Source organism: Carettochelys insculpta, chromosome 27 (assembly GCF_033958435.1).
Source record: "Carettochelys insculpta isolate YL-2023 chromosome 27, ASM3395843v1, whole genome shotgun sequence".
NCBI lineage: Eukaryota > Metazoa > Chordata > Testudines > Carettochelyidae > Carettochelys > Carettochelys insculpta.
The window spans coordinates 7,793,629-7,820,891 of NC_134163.1; the positions used below are offsets into that span (position 1 = coordinate 7,793,629).

The 27,263-nt window shown below is 44.9% G+C and overlaps 2 protein-coding genes across 3 annotated transcripts in view; one reads left to right on the top strand and one right to left on the bottom strand.

Moving 5' to 3' along the window:
* The window catches only part of ACSBG2 (acyl-CoA synthetase bubblegum family member 2), a 31,683-nt gene extending 25,563 nt beyond the window's left edge, over positions 1-6,120 (bottom strand). Inside the window, exon 1 of one of the 2 annotated variants that reach the window (XM_074978393.1) lies at positions 6,102-6,120. The gene's annotated coding sequence lies outside the window, so the exon portion shown is untranslated. Of the gene's footprint in view, positions 1-11; positions 31-6,101 lie in introns of those variants that run through there. The other variant, XM_074978394.1, reaches the window with a different exon arrangement.
* A 193-nt stretch (positions 6,121-6,313) lies between these two features.
* The window catches only part of RFX2 (regulatory factor X2), a 144,741-nt gene continuing 123,791 nt past the window's right edge, over positions 6,314-27,263 (top strand). Inside the window, exon 1 of the mRNA XM_074978401.1 lies at positions 6,314-6,412. The gene's annotated coding sequence lies outside the window, so the exon portion shown is untranslated. The remainder of the gene's footprint in view (positions 6,413-27,263) is intronic.

The window sequence follows — 27,263 nt, forward strand, 5'->3', positions numbered from 1 at the left end:
AATCCCATTACCTGAATTTTAGGTTAGGAGATGGATGCTTTCCTCTAGATATTCATGACACACAGTCTGGTGAACTGTGGGGTTGAGAGGAGAGGATATTAACACGTCTGAAACATTTTGCAGCATCAGAGCTACTCTGCAAACATCCTATAGGTTGAACCTCTCTAGTCTCTCACCCTTAAACACCCATAATCCAGCAGGATTTGTTAGCCAGACAACCACTTATTCCTGTGGTCCCATAAAGTTTGTTTACAGTCAGTCCTGGTTCTCAATGTTCTTGTGCTATTATACAGCTGTTGCTTACCCCTAAATGTCTTAGGAGCCCAATAAGCAGTGAAAGTCTTGATAATGTGCGAGAAAATACTGACCTCCCACAGTCTAGCAAATTCTCTCATTTAGCACTAGACAGGCCCTAATGGTGCCAGATGAGACAGGTTCAACCTGTATATGGGGCTGCTCCATCACAGCCAATCCACAGCTAACGTGGGCTTGTACTGGGATTTTTGGAAAAAGTTCTCAGTATTTGAACTGTTTTCTATTAGCTAGAATCTGACTTAATATACAAGTTACACATGTATTGGGACTACCAAGGCACTCAGACCGTTAGGTCCTCCAAGCCCATTGTAATCCTGTGGGCTTTTGAGCCCTTAGCTTCCTTAAGAAACCCAAGCAATAGTTGCCATTATACTGAACTATACTTTCCCCATACATGGTACCATTTAGAATATCTACTTGTTCACATACTAGTAACAAGTCTACTTAGGTATTAAATTACCCACAAATCTGATATGTTTATTTTTACTAAGCTAGATAAGTTAGAGTTTTAAAAGTTCACCAGTTTTGCTAGTTGTAGCCCAACTGGTTTGTAAATAATTTTGCTGCCCTAGTACAAATTCTCTTGAATGAAATTATTTATGGAAAAACTGGTGTTTCTCTGCCTAAGTATTTAAACATTGAAGAAAAAAAAGTTTCTATGCAGATGTAGCTGTTGGATCAGTAAACTGAACAGAGACTTTCTACACTTTCACCACCACCAACTTTCACTAATAAAAGGTGCTGATTTGGTTAGTGCTATGTCACCTGAAATGGCTTTCCTACTGAGGTTGCTAATGTTACCATGGGGTGGGGGGTGTGATGTGATTTAACTATGCTGACAGGAGACCGCTCTGTCAGCAGAGGCTACAGGGGAGACCTTTAGTGGCACAGCCCTAGCAACACTACTGTAAGATCTGTAGTGTAATCATAACTAAAGTATAATCACCTAGTCAGGTTGTCAAGGCTGGATTAATGGATTTATTACAAACAAACAATCTACAAACACTTCCCTTTCACCCTCCTCTTTCCTTCCTGTGACTGAAAGGTTTAGTGGGTTACCTCACTTCCAGTGGTACCCTGAAATGGCCTAACTACTTAAACAATTTGTGATGCAGCACTTCCAATGTAGACTAGCCCTAGGAAGCTTATTTGAAGCATCAGTAGCACTACTGTAGTGCACCTGGTGAAGAATATCTACATAGTCAAGTAGGGTTCTGCAGTCTTCAGACATGGATTCTGTGACTTTCTCCAACAGCCATAACTTCTGCAGCGACCAGTGTGGCTGACTGCAGGACTGCCCAAGCAGCTGCTCAGGCACAATGGCTGCTGCTGAGACACTCCGAAGCAGCATTCCAGGGGCCACTAGAACAGCCCCTCCTAGGTGACCCCAAGCACCTGGTTCTACTCAGTCCTCCCTCCCAGATTTAGCCGGGGTAATTTATAAAACTTATGGACAAGTCAGAGGCCATGAATTTTTGTTTATTGCTTAATGACCAGTCCATAACTTTTACTAGAATAAACTAGAATCACAGCCTTATCAATGACCAAGAGATTATTCCAATTGGCGTAACAACTCCACCTCCACCAGAGGAAGTAGAGAAGTTGGCACAAGCAGCTCTCCTGCTGATATAGTGCACTAATCTAAGCATCAATGTAGGCAGCATCTTAGGCCAGATCTCTACTATAAGGAAAGGTCAAATTGGGATATGAATTAGAAAGGGATGCCTGTACCTTAATTCCAGCTTCTGCTGGATCTCCATTAGCAGGTGGTTATAGACTCATAGGGCTGGAAGGCACCTTAGGAGGTCATCTAGTCCAGCCCCCTGCTGAAAGCAGGATCGACGCTAACTAAATCATCCCAGCCAGGACTTTGGGCAACAGGAACAATTACTCCTGTCAAATTCCCTCGCACCTCATGAGGAGCAGGAGTACTAGCACTGATGGGGTACCCTGCAAGTTTTATTTTGTGCATCCCCTATGATATGTACTAAATTAAACTCCAGAAGATTGACCATGGCAGCATTGCTCTTCCCCATAACGAAGACACAGCCTTATGTTCAGAGAGCAGTTTATTCACATCCATGAGCACCCTAAATTATACAGGCACAAGGGGTAGCATAGATCTAGACAGCTTGTCTCACATCAACAGAAGCTGATCCAATAAGATACCTCACCCACCTACTCTTGCTAATATTCTGGGATTGACCACTGCAACACTGGATGCTGGAGAAGAAAACCTAGTTGTCAGGTATGATATTTCCAGGGCAAGTTAAACAGTTGAAGGTACTGATCACCCTAGCTGCACCAAACAGGATAACTTCAGCAAGTCACTTCAGTTTTGGCCAAGAAAAGTTAACTGGTGTCCCTTAGTCTGACAAAGTATTGAATCTGACAGATTATTTCATTAACACTTTCAGTGTGTTCTATTTGAACAAGATTGATTGTATTTAAAATTAATTTGGCCTTAATGTTTAGAGTAGGCTTGTACCTTTACAAAATGCAGGAACTAGATTTCAGATTACAGGGTTACTGGTGAAGGAGTACTTTAAAGTTTATGGTTTTTACTCTTAAATCTTGTGGAAAAAGCACTGGATTAGAGGAAGTTAAGTAAGCCTTTATTTTCTTGTATATGACCCTAATAAGCAGGGGAAGGAAGGCATAGATTTCAGAGAACTTTCTGCCATTTCTTCTCCTGCACTGGAGAGTGGTTTATATATAGGAAATAGGGAGACACTACAAGTTCCTCATTGTATATCAAGAAGCCCTTTGTTCATTTACAGCAGGGTGAAGAGAGATTGTTTTACTAACATAATTATGCTTCAGAAACTAAGCTTTGGGTTACAGACAGCACTGCTAGATGTTCCCCAGAAGTGCAGCTTTACCAGTAGAAAAGTTCAGTTTGTACATTTGACAGCATATTAAAAACAGGGGAACAGTCAGTTTCCCTTATTTGAATGGAGTCCCCCCCCCTTTTTTTTTTTTTTTTTTTTTTTGAAAAAAGTCAGCCTCATTGCTTCTTAGATTAAGCTGCATGGCTGGGGGGGGAGAGAAGAGAAGAGAAGGACCATCACAGCCCATTGGTGTAGTTTAAGAATAGCCCTTTCACCTGATTTTTAAAACTGAATTTCCAGTCAGTGGTGCCCATGAGTATTGGAATTTTAAACTATTTCTCTACTAAAAAGCTATTTACTTCATTGCAGCATATTACCAGATGAAGAAATATAGGTAGGCAGCTAGTTACTGCTTAAGCAAAAGTAACAGAGGTCAATCTTTCCTTCTCTCCCCACCCCTACAAAATTTTATTTTATTTGCTGGGTACTACACACCCCCTCCCCCCCAGCTTTTGTTCACCCTAACAAAAGGGAGATACTGTACTGTAAAATGCATGCAATACTCCTGTACAATAAATGTTGAAAAAGGACAAGTTATTATATGTATCCAAAACAAGTGAACAGGCTACATACATAACCTGAATTCTCTACCAGTGAGCCATCACAGCAAGAGTTGTAATTCTTGTGCATCCTTTCCTAATGAACTGGAGTTATAAATCAGTAGGAAGTTTATTAAGATAAGATTCCTTTTCCTGTTTAACTTTGCTTTTAGCTTTAGTTGAAAGAAGTCTGATCACTCGATCTAGAGCAACAGTTGTAATCCATGGAACACTGAGAATCTAGCAGAGCTAGTCACAGGTTTATAATTTCCCTTATAGCCATCCGCTAAGATACCTTCTTTACAAAGATCAGTGTTAAAATAACTTCTGTACAGGTAACATTTGTTTTATATGAGTTACTGAGAGATGGTGGTCTGTAAGGCACACTTATGATGCTATCATGAAAGCCTCAGAACTTTGAGTTAATATCACTGAATGTTCTCTGTAGCAATCCTATTTGACAACCTGAATTTGGCTGTCAGATAGTAGTTCAATAACGAGCTTCCCTTTTTTTTCCTAAATACACAGAGGAAGTTTTAAAAGTCACGGTAAATAGGGGAATGACCCCTCTTTTTTTGGTGGTTGTGAAGTCTTGTGCTAGTGTTAGGAAAAACTGTATAAATAACTAACACTGCAAGCCATCTGCAGCATCATGCAAGTGTAAGCTGATGATTTCAGCCAATAGTCACTTTAGGCGTCATCTTTTGTCACATGATATTTTCCAGACACTGAATGAAGAAGCTTAGGGGTTACCAGAGAACATTAACCTCAGTGTATTTTTCTGCTGTGGCCAACAGCAGAGGTATAACAAAAAAAACCACTCACGTGACAACGTGCAGATAATTTGGCTTGCTTAATACTGGAGATGCAAGCATGGAGTGCTGCGTACAATTTATAGCCAACAGCTTCCCCCTGCCCCCCCCCCCAAAAAAAGCCACGTGTGAGTGGCAGAAGAATCTACAAGTGATACTTTCAAACACCTATACAGTCTTACTATCATTTCAGCATACGCAGATGCAAGTCTCCCTATAGACTAGATCACATCTAGAACTGGAGAGGCAGTTTTTTTCATTGCACCAATTTCTGAATTATACAGGCAACAGTTTTGACAGACAACTATACAAGAAAGTATATCATCTACACAAAGCACTACCTCTCTGCGACTTTTCTTTTTAAAAAGGGAGGGTTAACAGAGTAGGAGTTTTCCAAAGCTAATCCAATACCTCATCAAATTGGGTCAGTCCCACTTAAAAAAAACCTTGGTTACATTAAGATTTTAAAAGTATATCTCTGCAACTGCTGATTAAAAAAAACTGGTCACATCTGCACCTCATAAGTTATTAGCGCTTACCCAGCCATAGCTTTGTCTGAACATTCCCATAAGGAAGCATCATAAAAAAACAAACCAAGGGTCTAGAAACTAGAGAGAAAAGCTGCGACAATCCCAGACAGACTTCATATAGTAGCAACGAAGGGTCCTGTGGCACCTTATAGACTAACAGAAAAGTTTAGAGCATGAGCTTTCGTGAGTTAACTCACTTCTTCAGTGAGTGAACTCACGAAAGCTCATGCTCTAAACTTTTCTGTTAGTCTATAAGGTGCCACAGGACCCTTCGTTGCTACTACAGATCCAGACTAACACGGCTACGCCTCTGATACTAGACTTCATATACTGACCAATGTTCGTACAGTCAGGAAGGTATTTTGGACGTGTACTGTGTGCGCATCAGAAACACGTTCCCCGCTTGCAGCACGGGGGCAGCGAGAGGTTCCTCTGACACAAAGCCCCGCAGTCCCCGGCGCTGTCACGCTGCCTGCCGAGAAACGCGCGAGCATTCGCAGCCGCTGGGGTGGGGGCGGGAAGAGGCCATGAGCTCAGGACGGAAGCGTCTGTGCAGTATCACCCTGCCACTGCCTGACCCCCATGGAGAAGGGCGGCACCCGCCCGGCGACCGGAACCGCTGTAACGACAGCTCAGTGTCCCCCGCAGACCCCGGCGAGGCGGGGCGCGTCACCCCAAAGGCGGCGGGCATATCACCAGAGCCCCCCGGCTCCCCACTGCATGACGGGAAGAGGGGCGCAGGCAACTGCCGCCAGTGCCCGCCCACGCAGAGGGAGCAGGAAGCGCTAAAGCGCCCACCCAGCGCCCTGAGGGGGAGGGGAAACACTCCCCCTCCAGCCGTTACCCCCAGCCTGAAGGGGAGCTCCGTACGCGGAGGAGCTGAGAGTGATTGAACCGAACCATCAACCCCGTGTGCAGTGGAACCTGCCTGAAGCGCGGGCGAGCGGCGAAGCCCCAACTCCCCGCACCTACGCCAGTACCTGAGGGGAGAGGCAACCGCGCACGCGCCTGTACCTGGAAGCGGGCGCTGAGCCTCCAGCTCTCAGCCAAGCAGGGCTGCCTTGGGCGGCACCAGGTGTCTTTTGAGCGCTCCCGGGGCAGGGGGAGGGGCGAACGGGAGCGGCCAGGGCGGATGCCGCCCCCGCCTTTCCTCCCCCCCCCGCCCCGTCCGCGCCTCATGCGCTTGAAAGGCCCGCGTGCACTCCCCTCCCCCGCGAGCGCGAGCCCTACTGGGTGAAGAGCCTCTCGTGAGGGGGCCGGCCTGGCGCGAGCGCCGCCATCTTAGAGAGGGGCAACTGTAAGGGCACAGCGCCGCAGCCAATGAGGTGAGTGTTCGCCAGTCTCTCCCCCACCTGCCCCGGCGCTCCCCATTCCCTCGTGCTGCAACTCTCGGTCATTGACCCCGTCAGAGCTCGGGGCCTGTGAGCCGCCTGAGGGGAGATGGCGGGAAACGTGGAGCTTCCCTCGGGGGCGCTGGGGCCCGATTAGCTCGTCCCACAAGCGGGGAGCGGGCGCAGCTGGCAGCTTTTCTACACAATGCTCCTTATAGGCAGGGCTCGCTGATGCGGGGTGGCGGCGTGCGTTGTTCATAGCGGATCGTGACCTGTTGCTGATTAATCGCGGGCAGGGTGGCAGGCGTGGAGACAATGGGCCCCGGGGGGAAAACAAACAAAGCAGAACTGCCAGAGAGCCCGCAGTGATATATTGCAGGCCAGACGCAGGTGCAGCAACGGCTGCAGGAGTCCTCTGCTCCGAGCTGTGCAGAATGGGCCCTGGCCTGCCCCTGCTGCCTGGGTAATTTTTGACAAAATCAGAGGGGTCGCCGAGTTAGTCTGTACTCCAGCAAAACTTAGCAGCAGAAATGTAGCACTTCAAAGACTAACAGAATGATTTATTCCGTGATGAGCTTTCCTGGGTCAGACCCACTTCTTCAGATCAATTTCAGTTCCAATACAGGCTGATATATATAAGTACAGAGGACCAAAAAAAAAAAACATTGCAAGAAAAACTGCCAAAGGAAATAAGATAGAAGGAAGAGAGTGAGAGGCTGGGGGGGATGTTAATTGTCCTGTCTGAGATCATTATGAGCACCAGAGAAAGGGCAGCAGTCTTTGTAATGAATGAGATACTTGATATTTTGGAGCATAAGCTTTCATGGGCAAAGCCCTGCTTGGTCAGATGTGAGAGTGTGGGGGGGAGGGGCGCTCAAAGGAGGATTTAAAGAGGAAGACTCAGTCAAGGGGAGGGCCAGAGTTGACAAGGTCTATTCAGCCAGGATGGATGTGGCCATTATCAGCAGTTAATGTGGAATTGTGAACATTAAGAAAGGAGAAATCAAGTAAGTTTAGTCAAGGGGGATTTAGCCCATTTTCAGTCAGGGGGATGTGGACATCAAGAGAGGAGAAATCAAGTCAGTTCAGTCGGGGAAATGTGGCCCCTGACTGAACTGACTTGATTTCTCCTCTCTTGATGTTCACAACTCCCCATTAACTGCTGATCATGGGCTACATCCCCCCTGACTGAATAGACCTTGTCAACTCTGGCCTTCCCCTTGACTGAGACTCCCTCTTTAAATCCTCCTCTGAAATGCCCCCACTCATGCATCTGACGAACCCCATGAAACCTTATGCTCCTAAATATCTGTTAGTCTATAAAGTGCCACAGGACTTCTTGCTGGTCGTTTCTATGCAGGCCACTTCCTTTGGAAGTGGCATGCTAATACACGGAGCAAAAGCATAATGTCATGTGATTTGGAGTCTGGAAGAACGATCTTCTGGACTCCAAAATGCCATGTAGAAGTGCAGCCCCGAGGGGGCTTCCGGAAGGACATGCTTCTTCCAGAGGCCTCGGCCTTGGGAAGAAGGACTTCCTTCTGGAAGCCCCCCCAGGACCGCGCTTTTACATGGCATTTTGGAGTCCGGAAGAACGGTCTTCCGGACTCCAAATCACATGACGTTATGCTAATGAGGCACAGGGAATTTGCATCCACACCTCATTAGCATCTTTTGCTCCATGTATTAGCATGCCACTTCCGAAGGAAGTGGCCTGTGTAGAAACAGCTGTTGTGTTTGACAGAATGGATCCAGGAGCAGACCAAAGAGGGTGTGGGGTTCCCAACTAGCTGTCCTACCTTGTGTGGGATAGTGATAACTAGCTCCCTTCCTACCTTTAGGGAGAAACTTGAGCTGTTTATGTGGCATAGTGCAATGAAAAAGCCTCAGATTATCATACCATAAAGCCAGCTTTTTTAAATTGAAAGGGGCTGTCAACAGATGGATACAGTCAGAAGCTTGGGGCTGTAAGGTGATTATGAGGGACAAGACCTAGGGAATTTGCACAAAAGTTATGGGATTGGGCCACTGGATACCTCAGGCTGGCCGACTGGGGGTTTGTGAGACTCGGTTATTTTGGAACAGCGTTTGCAGTGCCTCCTCAAGATTGCTATTAGGCTTGGATGTGGGCAAATCAACCCACTATTCTGGAAGCCACTGTTAAATTCACTGAGGAGTTCTCAGAAGCTGATGTCCTTAGTAAAACAACATGTTCATTTAAAGGACATAACCTATGGAAAAAAGATGGGGAACTACTGACTACAATATCATGGAAAAAGAAAGGAGGGGAGGAAGGAGACCTTACCCACAAAACTGTCAAACTGTCAGCTCAGGACATCTGAAAAGGGACTGCCCCTACGTGGACCAAAATCTTGCCAACATGCATGAGTGGGTGCATGTGTGCATCCTTCTTTCCAGGAAGTAGTTAAAGCAAACACCCAGTCTCTGTGACGACTGGATGGTGACGAGAGATAGGCCTTGCAGATCCTGCTGAGAGATGCATGTTAGCTAGGAGACTGGGTGAAAGATTTGTGGCCCATTTGTATCCAAGTGAAAATGAATACCAGGGGCACAGGTGCTTGTGGAAATTGGGGAAACATTTTGGTGGAAGCAGGCTGGGGTAGTCAAGACCAGTGCTTATTCTGTGAAGAAAGGGGCTCTGGTACTCAGCTGCCTCCTGACTTTTGTGGCTCAGGCTGCCAAGGTGCCAGTACTCAGTACCAGCAAGTACCAGCACAAAAAAGCACTGCTCAAAGCATTGCCCCAATCTGTTATGTTATCTGTTATCTGACAGATCAGAGCCCCTTTCTTTTTAAGGAAGGGAAGAAATGCCTGGAGAACCAAATGGCTAGACAGTAAGGGACCAGGGCAGGTGAGATGCCAATAAACCAAAGTGGGTGCTAGACAAAGAAGGACCTAGAAAAGGACGGACTAGGCAGAAACAGGGTTAACTTGTCCATTAATACGTATTTTGTGTGTGGAGGATGGAGAAGGCTCCAAAAGAGATTTTAGAGATTCAGTTTAAAGAAATGATGCTTGACGTAGTCTGCAATAGAAAGGCAGAGCTTGAGGAAAGAGAGGAAGGGCCCTGATCCTTATTGGAGAAGGGACCACTGGATCCAGTTTCCAAGTAAATACAGAGAAAACTAACAAGTTCATGGGTGCAGGTCATAAGGTCAAAATGAGGGAACCAGAATGGAACTCTGAGCAGAGAACTACAAACAGCACCCACTGTTCCTCCCTGCCCTCCCCCCAGGCCAGAGAAGCATGTTGCAATTTGGAGAAAGCTTTGTGGTGACAGGATTGGAAGAGGAAGCTGCCTAAAACATTATAAATAAAGAACTGTGATGAACCTTGAGAAGAGTATGAAAGGACTCCTTGCAAAAAGAAATCCAACCCTATGACAGTTCTGCCTGCAAAGACTCTCACGTGCTTGATTTTATGCAATGTGGGTAATCTCACAGAAGTTGTGTTTAAGGAGATATTTGTGGAATTGGGTCCTACTGGAGTTAGTGAAGACACTTTAGTTGAAATGACATTTTTGTAAAGTGCATGAGAGAGAGAGGGAGAGATTCTACAGTCAAGTCATTAAGGTGCTGACCTGTGCTACGACATGTCCATATTCAAGTCATGGCTCCGCCTGATTTAGAGTGATCTATAATAGAATAACTACTCTGAATCAGGAAATGCACCAAGCTATAAACTTTTCCATTTTCACAAAAACATTTGAAGATTTGTTTTCATCCAAATGGGGAACGAAATTTTATTTTAAAACTTTTTGGAAACAGAACTGTCATCCTCTTGGCATCCTTGACTGTGCCCTCTGTTGGCAATTGTGATGGTTTTTCCCTAAACAAAGGGCAAATGTACTTTCCGCTTGGATGGCTTTTACTGTAGCTGAAAGGCAGTAGCAAAGAAATGTAATAGCTTCACAAAGGGAGAGAGCATAATGTGTGTATCTCATTCTGTGACAGCTGTTTTGAACTTCTGATACAAATTAGTGTTTATTTTCTTCTTAAAGGTGCATTAAATACACCTGTGTACAGCACAGTACTCTTCCAAGTTTCTACCAAAAATATAAGTATCAGAGAGGTAGCTGTTTATTCTGTATCTTCGAGAACAACAAGAATACCAAATATATAGTGACTCTAACAATAAAAATTGTAGCCTTCAAATCCTAATATGCATCTCAAATGTTGCAACAGAGAGTAGAGCAGAGGTTTCCACAATACAGCTAAGAACTAAGGGAACATCTATACTTAAAGGAAGATTGACACGGTGGCGGTCGATCTTCTGGAGTTTGTTTTAGCGCACCTAGTGGGGCCACAATAAATCGAATGATCGGGGCTCCAACAGTGTTCCTTGCAAATAGTCAGGGAAGTGGACAGGAGAGTTTCTCCCATCAACCTCACACTGTGCGGATGGTAGGAAAAATCAATTTAGGATACATTGCCTCCAGCTGTGCAATTCATGCAGCTAGAGTTGCTTATTTTAAATTGATTTTTCCCCTATAGACCTGGCCTAAATAACGATGTACTGTTGCTTTCAGATCACTGCAAAACAAAGCTCATAGATTGCATCTATACTATTTAACATTGCAGCTGTAAACAATGTCAAGCTCTGACAGCAGGAGGAATGAGCAGCAAAAGGGTGGTGTGGCTGCCTGGATAAGAAAATGGACTTCATTAACTCTTCTCCCATTTATGGCTAGCTGATATGGTAGCAAAAGTATCTGAGACCTTTCTACAGTATAACTTCTATCATTGTTGCTAGTGGTGGAGAGATGTCAAGTGAGATTAAGGCTAGAAAGTTTGCTAAGACAGACAAGGCCAGGTCCAGCATAAAAGATTTTACTATCACCAGTGAAGTAAAGTATGTCCCTGCGTGCTTTTTGCTATAATTCTTCAGTCTCTGGGAAGTAGAAAGGTATGCCATAGACACATGTCATTCCTCCTGTTTTCTGCCTACAGAGGAGGGACTCTAGCCAACACCATCTTCCTCATTCTAAGGGTATGCCTACATTGCCAAGTTTTTTTGACAAAATTTATGTTGATACCCAAAAGTCCCACAAAACTAAAATTGCCTGAAAGTATTTACGCTAGCTCCCTCTGTTGAGAGGTCCTATCCACGCTGGGAGCATCATGACAGTGTGAGCAATGCCTTTTGGGTGTATATTCCACAGTACATAGTTATGGGAAGGTAGAGCTGATTCCTGTGCATTTTGGGATTCCCTCTGAGTTCTGCCACAGCATCCTCAGCTGCTGGGAGTAGCTGTGTGAACTCTCATGCTTAAGAATGTAAGAACAGCAATCTCTCCTCTTTCCCCTGCAGCAGCAGTCTATCTGGGCTGAGGAGCATTTCAATGACTTTTTCTTTGTTTGTTCTCCAAACAAAGCAGCTCACTCAGCTGTCGGATACTCCCCAGAACTTTGAAATGGGAGGGATGCATGCCTGCCTGGCACCAGAGATCAACTTACTCAGCAGAGCCATCAGGGCAGGCATTGTGGGATACTGGTGGAGGCCATTTCTGTTCACAAAACAAACAGCACTTTTTACACTCGCTCTTTGTTGACAAGAAAGGAAAGGGAAAAGAAAAGAGTCTCTTGTAAGGGTGGAAAGCTTTTGTCGCCAAAAATAGGTGTTTCTCCCAACAAAAGTCACACTGAAGTATAAATGCTCTCGCTGTTATGTCACCAAAAGGCAGTTTTTGGTGACAAAACTTGATAGTGTAGGCACGGCCTAAGAGTGGTAACTTTGTAGTAGGAGAGCCTGTTCCTCAAAGAGATTTTAGCTGCCAAAGAACATGATGGCACTTTCCTACTTATCTGAACCTTGAACAGAACATCAAGATCACTTTTTTCATTACCATATGTATTGCCTGGGTATCGTGTTAGAGACTGACTCCTGTGGGCTGTCAAGTTTAGGTTTACTGCATATGATCTATGCTCCTGGTTACTATTACAGTGGAGCATGTAAAGAGGCCTTTATGAAATCAGGAACATAAAGCTTGTAATCCATTTGCTCCTGCATCCATCTGTGTCCTTAGCCAATACTTAGCTGTTTACAGCAGGGGTTAGCAACCCTTGGCACGGGTGCCAAGAGTGACACATGAGATTATTTTCACCAACACGCAAACTGGGAGCTTGCTGAAAGCCAGGCCATGTCTGGATTAACAAAAGACCAGCTAATGCTACCAACCACCACCTAATGGTAAAGCTCTGCATCTTAATTGATTTATTAATGTAGCTGTTGTAATTAGGACTATTAGTGACTTTATAAAGTATCACTGGCACTTGGACTACACAGAGAGTTCAAAAGGTCAAATTTCTGCTCTCCTCCTTGGAAGGGTTGTTCACCCCAGGTCTAGGGTAAGAATATGGAATGCTTGAGAAAGGAAGGTGACCTGGTGGCACAGGGCTGGGGAGTAACAGATGTGAGGGCTATTCCTGGCTATATCCCTGAGTCTGACTTTGTGCTTCAGGAATCACACAGCAGAGCTAGTCTCTAAGCAGCCTAATGAGCACAGCTGGCTCATAGTAAGCTGCCTGGCTGATGGGAAGAGTCATTTTCCCTTGGCTGTGACAGCCCTACTTCTTCCAGCCTTGCCTGGCTCCAGGTAATCTGTCTGGCTGTAACCCTCAGTTCCGATTCTTGACTTCTGACTTTGCGTTTGGCATCTGATACTCAGCTTCTGTTCCTGGCTACCAGTTCCTGCTTCAGCCATTAGATACAACTGCCCATGTCCTGGTCCCTGACAGTATGTGACCCTGTGTGAATTGCTTCTCTGTGTCTCACCTTATACTATATGTCAGATGGAGACTGCAATACTGGTCTGTTTTGCCCTGGGAAACAGGATAAATTCACAGTGTAAAACTCCCATGATTGTTGGCTGGAAGATGTAAGCACTATTGACAATGCTTCAGACTATCACAAAGTACACTCTCCTGCGATGGAGTTGCCCACTGGGACGCCTGTGCCCAGGACAGGAGGAGGATTCTTTCCTAACGTCTGCAGTGGATGAGTTTACATTCTGCAGTGAGAGAGGGGATTAGCCTGAACTGGCACATTGACAAAAGTTATTACCAATTGACCGTAAAATGACCCAGCCTTTTTAAAAGCTAGCCACGGTGAGTAGCTCTGGTCCCCTGGATCTCTGTTGATTCTGAATTAGTGGGGAGTTAACTTCACTGAGTGTCCGAGGGTTCTCATGTTATTGGACAGCATCCATTGGATGCCCTGTTTGACCTTGAGGATTATTAATGGAATACAGAACCATTCACTCCAGGTTATTGTTTCATATTCAGCCCAGGTCAGTGGAGACTGAAAGTTCTTGCCAGGTGCTGGCTGTACAGTTGCCTTTGTGAAATGAGCTTGAAGAAGGCAGGGTTTGGTCTCAGTCCAATTCCAATGTAAACAAAAGTTCACATCATGAAAGTCTCTGCCACATGTGGTTTAATTGGCGGTGGCAGCAGAGAAGCCAAAGAATCTTGTGTCTAGAATTGGTCCCTCCAGATCACAGGAGAGGCATATAGGTTGGGCTGCCTCATATCTTTATTCTGTACAAAGAGGAGGTTGGTTTCTAGAGTTGTAACAGAAGTAGGGCCAAGTTTTCAGCTGGTGTGACTCAACATAGTTTAATTGAGGGTACACTAACAGATGCTACAACACTGTCCCTGCCCAGGAAAACATTCAAATCAAGACTTAATCTGCTGTGATTTAACTCCAAGAGTAACACTCAGGTGAGTCAGCTTTCCGTCTCAGTGTTCCCATCTGCAGATCTTGCCTAATAATAAAATCACTGTGCTTGTACTTGGCCTTGTCTACACAATGTAATTTGAGGGGGTGTTTTTAAAATGAGGTATCTGACATGTGAAATGTCAGAGAAAGCAATGTGAGTTTTTTACCTCAATGTAGCTTAGCTCCACCACATCACCTGCACTCCTCCAAGCCAATACAGTTCACAAAATCCAGGCATAAGCACTTGAGAGCCAACAACATGGCATTCTTAGTCAAGGGAATCTGGCTGTGGAACACACTTCTGGTGATAAGGTGAATACATAACTTGACCATAGTGATGAAATATTCTAAAATGTTCCTCTTTGCAAAATCTTTTCCACTGCAAGACAGACTTTCACAGTACTGACCACAGATATCTGTCCCTAACCCCTACCCCAGCTAGCTAAAATGCCAAACCTTCCCCCAGAGTTTTGACTGGAAAGATGAAGAAAAGTCAGAGAAGTCCACTCAGGAATTAGACTTTACTATTGATTTGATGTGGAAGGTGGTAAATGGCAGGGTAAAACTGTAAGATTGATGTGGTTCATTGAGGGACGTTCCTCTCTCCATAACTTATCATCCACATCAAGGTAAAATGACAATTTGGCTTGTTTTCACCAGGATTTTGCAGCATGTCAGCTACCTTACTATAAAAAGCCAGCTTTGTTTCTGGTGTAAGCACAAGTCCTAGGGCATGGTTCTCCATGTTCTGAACCTTGCGCAGTCACTTATTGGATGGCAAAATAGAGTGAAATCAGGATAACAATGCTTATTTTAACACATAACTTGTGCTAATATAAAAGCCTGGAGACGGTGGGGGGTAATAAAATTAAACCCTTTTGTGTAGGTATCTGTAGATCTCAAAGCGCCTGACCCTGCTAAGAGTCTTTTAGAGATAACATAATCACGATAGATTTGCCACTGGTGATACGGTTCTGTGGATGATGTTGTGGCCTGTTGTTTCAGAAAGCGGCTCTTCTCTTCCCACAAACCTCCTGTGCAAACCTAATGCAAGTCACTTAGCTATCGCTTGCTGCATTTAGGAGGTTCTCTAAATACAAGTTGGAACGTGCAGATTAAAATGTCAGCGAACATAGCACTTTCTTATTTAGCCCATATAGGGTGAGTCACACTGGGTGCCTTGAGTGACTTAGATCAGGCTTTTTTCTCATGTGAGTCTTGAAGAGACGATGCAAACCATGAACTGGAGTCATGTGCCAGCAACAGAGTTGTTAATTAATGTTCCAGCTACACTGCCATAATGATACAAATCGCACTCCTGGCCAGTGACCTGCAACATAGCTGAAAAATGTAAACATGGAAGCTGACAAATGAAAAGTTAATTGCAACATGAGGGAGTACACAAACTCAGGAAACAAGACAGTAAACCCGTGGGAGTCAGGAATAGGTTTTTAGAGACAGGATCTTCCAATAGTAAGAAAGTTTCTAAACATAAGCAGGCCTGACTGGCTCTATCATTCACAGCAAGGACTCTACACCATATGTAGAGTAAAAAGAACTTTAAGTCCTAGAATTGGAACAGATTCTCAGCAAGCCCTGTATATTCCAGCTGAGAATCTGACCTTATTAAGTCAAATTCAGGTCACGCTGAAATAATGGCTCTTTTGCAGTTTGAGGCTATGTCTACGCTATGGCCGCATGCACAGTAGCAAGTTCTTTCAAAAGACTTTTCGAAAGAAGGGGGCTCTTTTGAAAGTTCCCGTAGAACATCTATACACAAAAAGCATTCTTTTGAAAGTAAATCAAAAGAATGTGGCACTCCTTTTGAAAGTGCTTTTCCACTCCCATTTCAGGAAGAATGGCTTCTTTAGAAAGTTTCTTTTGAAAGAAAGTGCGTGTAGATGCTCCATGGGGCTCTTCTTTCAAAAGAAGAGTCCTCATGGCACTGGATTTTTCAATCCCTGGCCTGTTCTTTTGAAAGAACAGGGCCTACATGGATGCTCTCTATCAAAAGAGCATATTGCTCTTTTGATCCGCTTTGTCATGCGTGGACAAGCTTTTTCTAAAGGAGTTTTTTCAGAAGATATCTTCCAGAAGGACTTCTTTCAAAGGATTTCTGTAGTGTAGATGTACCTTACAAGATAAAGTTGAATGTAGGGCAGTTAGTTCAATTTTAAAGTGTCACTGTCTTCACTGTAAATACCATTAGGTCAATTTTAGGGAGTGCTAAAGTCAATATTATAACACCATGAGAAGCGGCTCAATCTCGTGTCAAATTTGAATTAAAAATTTTGAATTAAAGCTAGTGTGGAAACTCCATGTCTGTTAATTGGCAGTCTGGATCATCTCCAAAGACATGCCGGTATTATGAACAGCTGAACACAGTTCTTGGTAGGGACCTGACCACATTGCCCATTCTTAATTGGGACTCTTCAGGAGGCCCTGTTCCAGAGTTCAGGGTGGGCCAAGAGGAGCTGAGAAAGGGGGTCGGGGGGTGGGGGGAAGGCAGGAGGAGGAGGCCATGGAGAAAAGGATCGGGGCAACCATTAGGGGCCCAAGGAAGCTGTTCCCACCAGCCTGGAGCTCTTCACCCTTGACCTTGAGCCAGCCCCTCTACTTGTATCCCTGAAACACCAGGCCCCAGCTATTCTGGTGAGTATTTTTGTCTGAATGCTACAAGCAGGTTGCAGTTTACAGGGTATAGTGTGCAGGTTGCAGGGTATAGTTTTAGGTTTTCTGTGGAGCTATGCCCCACAGAATAGGGTGACCATCCATCCATCCTGTTTTGGCTGGGACACTCCCGTATTTAAGGCCCCTGTTCAGAGAGCTTTTTTTTTAAAAAAACAAAAAACAAAAAAAAAACCCGATTGTCCAGCATTTTCAGCTCCAGTTCTCCCTGCTGGGCAGCTGTGGTCAGTACAGCTGCAGCAGTCTTCTGTCTGTGGCTGGCAGAAGAATGCTGGGCAGGCTGTGGCCAGCTGGTGATGCTGTCAGGCAGGGCTCAGAGGCAAACACACCTGCAGCATCTGGAGCAGGCAGAAACAGCATCTGCTCCCAGCCAGAGGGACACAACACAGTGGCTCCAGACTGTCCTGGAGTTCAAGAGAGAGCAGCTGATGCACCTGAGAGAGAACGCGGCACAGCTCATCACAGCTGTGACAGACCAAACTGAGATCCTGTGCTCCATGCTGGAGCTGCAGAGGGACTCCCTATGCAGCATTAAGTTTTCCGTCTCTGCTCCCTGCTGCCCAGACTTCGCAGAATCCAGGTCACACCCCACCCCCCATTGCAGTTCCCAAATGTGAGGAGAGAGGGCATGGACGGTCTGCCACTCCACCCCCAAGATCCATTGCAAAAAGTTATTCCACCTCCCTTGACCCTCCTCCTTTTCCCTGACACTTAACCCTCTGCCCCCCAAATAAACATATTCTTTTTATCAAAACAAAAAAGCAGTCATGTAGCACTTTAAAGACTAACAAAATAATTTATTAGGTGATGAGCTTTCGTGGGACAGACCCACTTCTTCAAATCATAGCCTTAACAGACTCAATATATAAAGAACAGAGGTCCAAAAATTGTTATCCAGGTTGACAAATCAGAAAATTTTTTATCAAGGTTGGCAAATCAGAAGAGCAAAGGGATGCGGGGGAGGTGTGGGGGGTGGGGCAAGTTAAAAGTTAGATAAAACTTCAAACTATGTAAAAGAGTCCTTATAATGGGTCAGGTCATTGCTGTCCCGGTTCAAACTATGTGTTAATGTGTTGAATTTGAATATGAATGTTGGTTCTCAGCATTCCCACTCTGGATGGTTGTTAAAGTCCCTTTTCAGTAGAACACAGACTTTCAGGTCTTTAACAGAATGGCCCACTCCATTCAAGTGCTGGCTGACAGTTTTGTGTATTTGGAGTTTTCTGATGTCTGTTCTATGTCCATTCATTCATTTCAAGAATCAGAGAGGTAGCGAAGTTAGTCTGTATCTTCAAAAAAAATACTGTGGCACCTTATAGACTAACATATTTGGGAGCATAAGCTTTTGTGGGCAAAGACCCACTTCATCAGATGTATGCATTATAAGGACTCTTTTACATACTTTGAGATTTGACCTAACTCTCAACTTCCCCACCCCATGCCTACCCACCTTCCCTCTGCTCTTCTGATTTGCCAATCTTAATAACAATGTCCTAAGTCAGAGGATCCAGTTACTTCACAAGTGGTTCCTGACTCAGCTGCAACAAGATTAAAATGTTGCAGTAAGGACTGGCCAAGACTTTATCTCAGTTATGAGGACAAGGCCTGTCTGTGCTCAGCTTCTGACTTGTGTTGTAACTAGATCAAAGGACAATCATGTAATGTGGCTAGGGAACTGCAATGCTTATAAGTGGGTCTCCTTACTAGGTTAAAGCTGAAATGTAGATGACCCCTAGAGCTGATTGAAATACTTTTGCTGCAATATTTATTTGTTGGAAAACACCAATCTGTATAAATAGCCACTTTCCATAGGAAAGTCTCAGTTTTGATAATTTTTCAACTTGAAAAATTATAAAAGTTTTGAAATTGTCAAGATGGTTCCGCTTCCAAAATACAGACGCTGTTTTCTACTTCGCAGCGGCTTTGTTTTTAAATTTAAACCAGTGTTATATTTAAAAGACAACATTGAGACAAAACAGTTGAAAATACAGAAATGAAATATTTTGATTGTCTAACCTGATTATGATTTTTTGGTTCATGACGTCTTTTGAGTTTTCTATTCCCATCCAAAGTTAGGAAGAAGAAATTTTTTCAAAATCGTGATTTTTTTTGGTCAGTTGGGGAAAAACTGTTTTGTTTCCAGCCCTGTTCTTACAGTAATATTTCAAAAAAGTTCAGTGCCAGGACAGGCTTGTCACAAAGCCAGTTCTATTATAAGAAATACTAGTTGGCTTTTCCCCCAGAAACAGCTCCTCTCCTGTAACCGCAGCCCTTCATTCAGGATGTTGCACAAGTGGCTTGCCCAGCTGTTTAGCCTGTGCCAGTGTGCCTGTGGTTATCTTGCAAACAAACAGATAATCAGTTCAAGCAATTACATTAGAAAGAAATTCTTGTCTTGTCCAGAATGATGTATAAATATGCCATTGAAATCTTAAAAACTAGTTGTCAGCCCAGTGCTATTCGCGCTGAGGGCTTGCCTATTCAAGGGCTGCCTATACACAAAAGTTACAGTATGTTGGTTTAGTTAAATCAACACAACTCTTTCAGCTGAGACATGCACCCAGCTAGACTTACAGCCCCACAAGTGACATTGCATTTCAAGGTTTGTGTTCATACATCATCACACAGCACTGGTTTAACACTCTGACTGGTAAATAGTCTCAAAGGGATAGCCACATTAGTCTGTAGCTTCACAAATAATAAGCAGTCCTGTGGCACCTTGGAGACTAACAAATGAGCTTTCATGGGTAAAACCCACTTCCTCAGACAAGAAAAAAAACCCACAAAGTCCATTGTATTGCCTCCATGCCCACTGCATTTTGGTAAACTTTTGCTGTGGAATAGTTACAGAGAGGCACTGGAATACCTATGGCTATCTGAGGGTAGGTCTACACAGCACAGTTATTTCAAAGTAACAGCTGTTATTTCAAAATAATTAACCTAATATCTACACGATGCAACCAATATTTCTACATAAATTCAAAGTAGTGGGAGTCTTATTTCAAAATTGGTAAACCTCATTCACGAGGTCATGAGGGCCGTGTCTACACTAGCAAGTTCTTTCAAAAACTTTTTTTTTGAAAGAAGGGGGCTCTTTCGAAAGATCCCGTGGAGCGTCTACACACAAAAAATGTTCTTTCAAAAGTAAATCAAAAGAATGCAGTACTTCTTTTGAAAGTGCTCTTCCATTGATGTTGCTCAGGCTTTCCTGTAAGATCTAGCTTTGAAGTAGCTGTATTTGGTGTGGGCTGGCTAATGAACACTGAATAGTGGAATTGGATCATTCTTGGAGCTAATGGGGGCCACATTCCTGGAACTGTGGGTTGAACTTGCCGCAGTGCTGGAGCACAAGAACACCAGAATGAGAATATCCCTCTGTGTGGAGATGCAAGTGGCAATCCCACTACGAAAACTTGTCACCCAGATTATTCTCAGTCCTGGGGAATCAGTGTCACAGTTGCAGTGGAGCTTTACAAGGCTATTTGCCTCCTTTGTTTCACTTTGACAAACCAAAACATTTTCAAATACAATTTGCTCTGTCTACATTAGAGTCTTAAAACTTGTTTGTTAAAACATTTGACATGTTTAAAAATACCCAGCGACTATAGACCACAACACAGTAACTAAACCTGGAACCAATTCCTGCAACAAATCTTGCTGCAAACTCCGCTCACATATCTATAACAGTGATATTATCACAGGACCTGACATCAACCAAAGATCAGGGACTCTTTCACCTGCACATCTACTAATACAATGCCTGCCATCATGTGCCAGCAATGCCCCGCTGTGATTTACATTGGCCAAACTGGACAGTCTCTATGTAAAAGAATAAATGGACATAAATCAGACATCAGGAGTGGTAACATAGAAAAACCTGTAGGAGAACATTTCAATGTCCCTGGACACTAACAGATTTAAAAGTAGCCGTCCTACAAAAAAGAAAAAAATCAGAAATAAAAGGGAAAGAGAAATTTCTGAGCTGAAATTCATTTGCAAAGTTGACTCCATCAACCAAGGATTAAACAAAGACTTCTGGTATGGCTATGATCTGAAGAAGTGGGTCTGTCCCACAAAAGCTCGTCACCTAATAAATTATTTTGTTAGTCTTTGAAGTGCTACATGACTGCTTTTTTGTTTAATGACAAAAGTGGCTTCTCTGCTCTTGAGGTTCACACCTCCACATTAGCATCTGACAATGGACCACGTCCCACCCCCTCAGTGAACTGACTCTTGATGTTCACAACTCCACATTAACTGCCGATGATGGGCCATTTCCACCCTGACTCTGGCCCTCCTCTTTACTGAGACCCCCCCCTTCTTTAAATCCTCCTCTGACCCCCCCCACCCTCGCACTCATGCATCTGACAAAGTGGATCTTTGCCCATGAAAGCTTATCCTGCAAAATATCTGTTAGTCTATAAGGTGCCTCAGGACTTCCTGTTTTTGAAGATACAGACTAACATGGCTACCTCTCTGACAAAAATACCCTTGTTATCCTAATCTAGACATACTCTTCCTTGCACTGGGTGTTACTTCCGTCACTGCAAAATGGGTGTAAAATGCTAACAGTTTAGGCCCTGTGACATTTTACACCCCCTCTTCATGCATTTTGCACACTTGAAAATGATTAGCACATGTGAAAGAACAGATATGAATCATGCACAGAAAGGTCTTAAGTAGTACAGTGCACTTAGGATGACTCTGTTAGGGCTGATGTACACAGGGCATTTACATTGGCATAGCTACAGCACTCAGGCTTGGTCCGTGCTGCATATTTATGTTGACACAAGACAGCTTACATTGACCTAACTCTGCAGTCGATCTAGGATGCATGATAAATCAACCACTGAGCACTCTCCCATCAACTCTGGTACTCCACCAGAACTAGAAGAGTAAGTGGAGTCAACAGGAGAGTGTCTGCAGTTGACTTACCACAGTGAAGATACCATGGTAAGTAGATCTGAGTACATCAACTTCACGTTATTTACATGAAGCCATGTTATTTACATAACTGAAGTTGTGTAACTTAGATTGACAGCCTGTGGTAGTGTAGACTAGGTCTAAATTGCCCACTATGTCAATTTAATAACTCTACCTCTGTGAGACACATCGCTAGGGCCTTACCAAATTCACAGTCCATTTTGGTCAATTACATAGTCAGGAGGATTTTTAAAATAATATATTTCATCATTTTGGCTATTTAAATCTGAAATTTCATAGTGTTGTGATTGTAGGTCTCCTAATCCAGAAAGGAGATGGGAGTGGGAGGAGCTGGGGGGAGGGGAAGGAGAAGGTGGTACTGCTACCCTTACTTCTGCACTGCTGCTGGCAGTAATGCTGCCTGTGAAGCAGGGCAGATGGAAAGTGGTAGCTTTTGTGAGGGAGCCCAGTTCTGAAGGCATAGCTGCCTCCAGCAGGAGCACAGAAGTAATGATGGCATGGTACGGTACTGCCACCCTTTCTTCTATGCTGCTGTTGGTGGGGAGCTGTCTCCAGAGCTGGGAGCACAGTTGCTACTCTCCAGTCATCCAGCTCTGAAAGCAGCACAGAAGTAAGGGTGGCAATCCCCCAATCCTCTAAAATAACCTTGTAACCCCACCCTGGAACCAGTGTTCCCTGTAAGCTGAGTGCTTGTGTGGCTGCCGAGGAGAGATTCAGATGCCTCCCAGCTGGTTAGCAGAAGGCCCACAGCTACCCTCAGTGGGCAGAATGTGTTTTCTATTGGTGGTGCACATCCACACACGCATTGGGACACATAACAAAATTTATTCTGCCCATGGATGGAAAAAATGAGAGGGAACACTGCCTGCAACTTCCTTTTGGGTCATTGAGAAAGGATGGACTCCCCCATTAAATCTGTAGAGTAGAGAGTAAGCACACAGAAGACTCCATTTCCCATCAGGAGACCAGATTTCATGACCATGAATTTGACAGGGCCCTAGGCATAGTGGTTAGTTTGATACAGTTAGGGCAATGCAGTGTTTGTGTAGACACTCCATTACTTACATCACTTGACAGCCAAGAGACCTGCTGCTGGAGCTGATAGCCTGGAATGCTGCTGTTGCCTTTGAGGGAATGGAAGGTGAATTGAAGTGCTTCACCTTACTCCTCAAATCCCTCACTGTGAAGCTCCCAGCTGGCAGCAGGTGAGGTTCCAGCTGTCATTGCCCCACACTGTCACTTACAGTGGTGGAAGAGCTGCTGGTAAGATGCATACTGTCTACAGAAAAAGCAAGTGTGGACATGAAAAACTGCAATAATTACTATGTATGTCAACCTAACATACATCAACTTAATTTTGTAATGTAGACAAGGCTGCAGCTGTGTGCGGGACATAAATGTAGACATACTGACCTAACTCACAGGATAGAAATGCTAGATTAATGGTAGCTAGGTTGAGGGAAGAATTATTCCATCTTCTGAGAAGGTGGATTACCTGCAGTAATGGGAGAACATCACAGGCAGTGTCTATAATGAAGGCTACACCAGTGTAGGAGCAACAGTGCAGCCAAAACACTGTAGCCTTTTCTGTGTAGATGTACCCTTCTTACGGCTAGTGAGGCCTTTAGCATTGGAGCTGGTTAAAGAAAGGTTTTCTTTTGAGAAAAGAGTTGAAATCAATGAAATATTTTTGTTTAATCTGAATTTTTTTTTTTTTTACAAAAAATTCAAAACCTTTCAAAATTAATGTTATCCATTTGTCACTTTTGTTCTTTTTTCACATTGGAAGACAAAGGAGGTGAGGGGTAAAAAAGTGAAAGTGGATGCTTTTTTAATATTAGTGAGAAAAGGTGCGTGAGGTAGTAACTTCTATTGGACCGATGTCTGCTGGTGAAAGGGACAAGCTTTTGAGCTACACAGAGCTCTTCTTCAGGTCTTTTTAATTCTGAAATTTCAAAGGATTCCACAAAACGTTTTCATGTCTTTAAAACACCTTTATTGATTTTTTTAGGTCAAAATTTGTTTTTAATTTGAAATATATCAACTAGTTCTATTGAGCACATATTACCAAGAGGCTAGCTTTTAGTCAGGTTACAAGTCTTTAAGAGAAGAGTGTGCCCTCTTGTGTCTGACTAGTATAACTGCAGGTATACCCATTAAAATACAGTCTAGTCTCAGGCTATGTCGACACTACAAGATAAATTCGAATTTAAGGCAGTTAGCTCAATATTACAACGTAACTGTCTTCACTATAAATACAACTAGTTCGATTTAGGGAACACTAATATCAATATCATAACATTGCTGAAATCAGCTGGGTGTAGCATCAAGTTTGAATCTAAAAGTTTGAATAAAAGCTAGTGTGGAAACACCATGTCTTTGAATCGAATTTATTAGCTTCCTGAGGTGCCCTGTATGTACCCCACAATGCCCCACAGTGCTCCGCTGTGGCCACTTCCATCTCCGCTGACCTCCAGGTGTGCAGGAATTAGGTAACAGGAAAACCATGAATATCAATTCAGGACCAGGAAGCCTGTGGCTGTGGGGTCATGCTTATATGAGAGACTGCGAAATGTCTTTTTTCCTTTGCTATTAATCCTGTGAGTGCATCTACGCATTACAAATAGCCCCAACATGAAGTTCGTGGTTCTGTCTCTACCTCAGCTAGCTGAGCACTTGGTATTTTTTTCTGTATTGCCTGGTGCCAGACACTGCCTGGCAGCACCACGTGACAGCTAGGTTCCTGAAGGGCTCATGCTTGTATGAGAGGCCAAGAAACTTCTTCTCAGTGGTTTACATTTGTGTAGGCTCGACCCCCTCTCCCAAAGGCACCATACGGATGGGGTCTTTCCCATGCCCAACCATGTCACGTAGCTAGCCCCCGACCCAGTAAAAGGATCTGCCTGCTGTTCAGCGCTGACCATGCCGCCAGGCAGTACCATGTCCTAGCTTGCACAGAGAGGGCTCCAAGGGCAGGAAAGATTTTTGGGGTCTTGCAGCCACCCAGAGGAAGTCTCCCCCAGTGGCTATGATTTTCAGGTGCTTGTTGCTGCTGGGGGCGGGGAGTGCTGCTTCAACTGGTCCCCCACCTCCACCACAAGTATTTTTGGGGACTTGCTGCTGCTGGGGAGAGGACTACTTCAACTGCCCCCTCCCCAATATTTTTGGGGGCTTGCTGCCACCCAGGGGAAGTCTCCCTGTGACTGCTAAGACTTGTGGGGCCTGACTATCACCCTGGGGGAATGCCCCAACTAGCCTTCCACCCAACCTCCCCCTCACACACCTCACCACAACAAGGAAACGGGGGGCTAGCTGTTGCTGGGGGGAAGTCTTGCCCAGTGCCTATGAATTGCAGGGCCAGGCCGCTGCCTGGGGAGAACGCTTCAAGTGGCCCTCAAGCCACAGACCCTACACCCCACTGCCCAAAAAGATTTTCGGTGTCAACTGATCATTCAACCTCCCAAATACCAACCCCCCGCATGATGGCAATGAAATTTGGCAAGCCCCGTCCCCCATGCGTGCAGTGTCTGTGTAGTGAAGAGGGAAGCCAAAAACCATTTCTTTCTAGCCTTTTCTATCGTCTTTCTTCTAACTTTGGAGCCTTTCATACAGGGAAGTGTGGGTGGAGGGCCAGTTGGGAAGACACAGACTGGTGGGAGATCCCAGGACACAAAAGCTGTATAATAAACTGGGAAGCCAACCCCCTCACCAAATCTTGTTTTGAAACTCTTAGTACCTACTCTTTCTTCAAGCTTTGCATTGTCCCTGTATTATTGTCAGGGATTGCGTGTAATAAAGGGAAGGGGGACAGCGGGTGGAGGGCCAGCTGAGAAGACATACACCTGCTGCTTTTTATAAAATCTTTGATAATTCAGTTACAGCTACAGTTATAAAAGCCATTCAGTTATAGAAGCAAGAGATTTCTGTTGATTTAGTGATCTTTGTTGTTGCCCTACTTTTTCTTCCTTCCGCCTGGAAAAATGGAAGTTTGCTTACCATGCGAGGGAAATGAGGACAATGCAATGTGGGAAGATGATGTCAAATACCCACAACCACTTGTGGGACATTTTTTTTTCCACGCTGCACCAGCAAAAATACCCAGATGCTACGGGGAGGAAGAAACTGTAAGATAGGTTCTGACAGTGCGCTGCTGCAACAGTCAATGTTCATCGATTGAAGGTGGCAGCAATAAGCTGACTTTGTGGGGAGCACGTGGGGAGGTAAGGATAATAATCTAGAAATGTATGTCTAATTACACATGGGCGTTACACTGAATATCTGCCCTCTCAACTTTCCCCTGCCCCCCTTGCCCCTCCCACCAAGACCAAGCCTGCTGCCCCCCCCACCTCTACTTCCTCATGGTCCTGGCCCCATCCTAGCCCCAATGGGGACCCTGCACCTGGGGCAGTAGGGGCTCCCGCAGCCATTGTGGGTTGCGGTCACCATGGGTCACAGCCCCCACACCCATGCAGAGGACTGAAGCCCCACATCCCCTGTCCCAGCCCCCCACCCAAGTTCTGGTGCCCCATCCTCCCCAATGTATATAGTTCCCCGTTTGCCCCTATAACTAGTTAGTTGTTTAAATTTTCCAAGCAATTTATTTTGTTCAGGTAAATGGTTTATTTTTCTGCACCCCCATGTCCCTTGTTATGAGGGGTCATGGTGAGGACAGGGTGCGGCTGTTGGCCAGAGGAACCTGCAGGGGGTGCCATAGGGCAGGTCACTGGGGCTCATGGGTAAAAGCCTCCTGGCAGGATTTCCAGATGTGGAGCCCATCGCTGTGGGCCTGATGGTTGGGGGCCACGGTGGGCTTCTTGTACCTGGGGCCAGCCTTGGATGTCCATCCACAAGGAAGGTCGCCTCCTTGGCCATGAGGAGATTGTGGAGGATGCGGCATGCCCCCACGACCTGGGGGATATTTTGCACCCCACATCACAGCATGTTAGGAAGCACCTGAACTGTGCCTTCAGGAGGCCACAGGGTGAGATGGCTGTTGAACATGTTGCTCGTGGGAGGGGTTGGGGTAGCCTATATATGACCACATGAGCCAGGGCTGCAGGGGGTAGGCCAGGTCACCCACCACTCAGGGGGGCATGGTGATGATCCTGAATGTGAGCTCCCATTGGGGGATGTAGGTTCCTGCCTCCATCCTCCAGCAAAGGCTTGAATTGCCAAAGACCTGCATGTTGTGCGCACAGCCTGAGTAAATGTCCATGGATGGTCCACTGAATGGTAGCCCTTGCGGTTCATATGTCAGCCGGCACTGTGGTCCAGGGCTCAGATGGTGATGTGGGTGCCAGCAGTCATGCCAAAGCAGGGGGGTAAGCTGAGGTTGGCAAATCCCACAATGACCATGTCCAGGTCCCAGATGTGTACGAACCTCTGGAGCAGCACCTGGTTTATCACTGTCATGACCTGCAGGGGATGGAGATTAAGCACACTTGTGAGTGTGTAAAGGAGGACCGCTGCCCCCTCA